Raw genomic sequence first — 2,115 nt, 5'->3', positions numbered from 1 at the left:
CATATATTCATAATACTAAAAATAGTATTATTACAAAACAGGGACTAACAAAATGTATCTTTAATTCATATTTGAACAGACTATTATCATCATTTATACTTTTCCTTTGCCCTTATCTTGCAAAGTACGCTGACCTGCAAAACAGGTTAGTCCAACAACTGAGCGTTAGACCAAAAGGTCTAGTGAGTGTATAAATCTCATACAAACAATATACATTCCAAACAATCAGTTTAGAATCAAACATGTTCTGAAACATAAACATATTTATGTTTCTCACTCGCGGTTACACCGCCATTTCATCTCTCTCACGGTTACACCGCCCTTTCATCTCTCTCGCGGTTACACCGCCATTTCAACTCTCTCGCGGTTACACCGCCATTTCATCTCTCTCGCGGTTACACCGCCATTTCATCTCAAAAACATTTCAAAAACTTTCTATCTCTTTATCCGGACTTGAAGTCCGGTCAATCTTGTCCGGATAACAAGTCCGGTCAACCTTAACACTTGAAATTAAATCAACCTCTTTGTCCGGATTGCAAATCCGGTCAATACTTCACTATCAATGTTAACCGGTTTAAATTAAATCGGACAATACATGATTCACCTTTTGGTCGGTTTAAATGATATCCGGTCACCTCTTGGCCGTTTTAGATGATATCCGGTCACCTCTTGGCCGGTTTAGATGATATCCGGTCACCTCTTGGCCGGTTTAGATGATATCCGGTCAAGGCATGAGCGGTTTATTTATCCGGATATTAATCCGGACAACACTTGGACGGTTTAAACAAGAACTCTCATAAAATGTAACAAAAATTCATAATAACCAGTTCCAAATGCTTATCAAACTGTATGTAAGCAATTCATWTCCAAAGCTCTTAATACACTCACCTTTTAGAAGTCAAATAACAAAGTTTTTGAAATCCTCTTTCTGTGCAATCCTCTTGATTCTTCAGAGAAAATTTCTAAAAGTAATATGTGTGTATACCCTTTTCTTCACAAAATCTATTTATATATATACAAAAAGGAGGAGAGGTGATGGGCGGCTCATTTAGCCGACCTCCCCCCTTTTTATTTAAAACAAATAAAATTTTAATTAAATACCAAAAATATTACACACATACATACATAACCGTATACATATATATAAATATATGTATAAACTTGAAATATAGCCAGAATATTACATTGGAATTTGATGCTTTTCTTTAGATTAGTCTCTGTTCTTCGATATTGTTCATAGATTAGTTCATGTTTGTTCTTTCATTACTTAGGGGGATATTGTTAGACCCCATAATTTATAAGTGTAAAAGTAATAAAGAACAATAAGTGATGAAGAACCAGAAGACCGATGAAGACGTTAAGGCAAAATTGACCAAGTCTGAAGAACAACAAGAGGGTCGATGAATCGATCAGAGATGCGATGGAAAGAGCATCTTCATCACCCCTCTGGTCAACAACACTTAGAGTTTTCTTCAGCAATTCAACCAGAGGCATACAATGAAAATATGAAGATAAGGTTGAATCATCATCCCATAGAAGACAGCTGGAGATAACTAGTCGACAGCTGGATTTCAAGTTTATCTTGATTAATAACTTATCCATTCTAAGATAAACATTATCTTTCCCAGAAGATTGGCTAGATAGTCTTATTAGATAGTTATCTTCTTATCACTAGTATAAATAGGTGATTAGGCCTATTGTAATCAATGTCGCTTTTTACGTTTTCATATTGAATAAAGTGAAATCATTGGCACTCAAGATTGTTCTTTGAATGTACATACATTGTTCTTGAGTGTTCATCTTTTTGTTCATTAAAACATTATAATTTGGTTATTCTTAACTTGATTATTAGTGTTATTAAGAGATCTGGGATCAACAGAAAATGGTACCTTACATCGATGTGCTTGGTCTTGGAATGCTGCACTGGGTTTGTAGAGATTGCTATAGCACTTTTGGAGTCACAGAGGATGGGAATTTTTTCATAATGGAATCCATAGTTCTTAAGCTGAGTCTTCATCCAGAGAACTTGTGAACAACAACTAGCAGCAGCAACATATTCTGCTTCTGCTGTAGAGGTTGAGACATAGTTTTGTTTTCTGGATGTCCAACTTACCA

This window comes from Cynara cardunculus (genome assembly GCF_001531365.2).
Source record: "Cynara cardunculus var. scolymus isolate 2C chromosome LG 16, CcrdV1, whole genome shotgun sequence".
Taxonomy (NCBI): Eukaryota; Viridiplantae; Streptophyta; class Magnoliopsida; order Asterales; family Asteraceae; genus Cynara; species Cynara cardunculus.
This window is presented reverse-complemented; position numbering follows the sequence as displayed.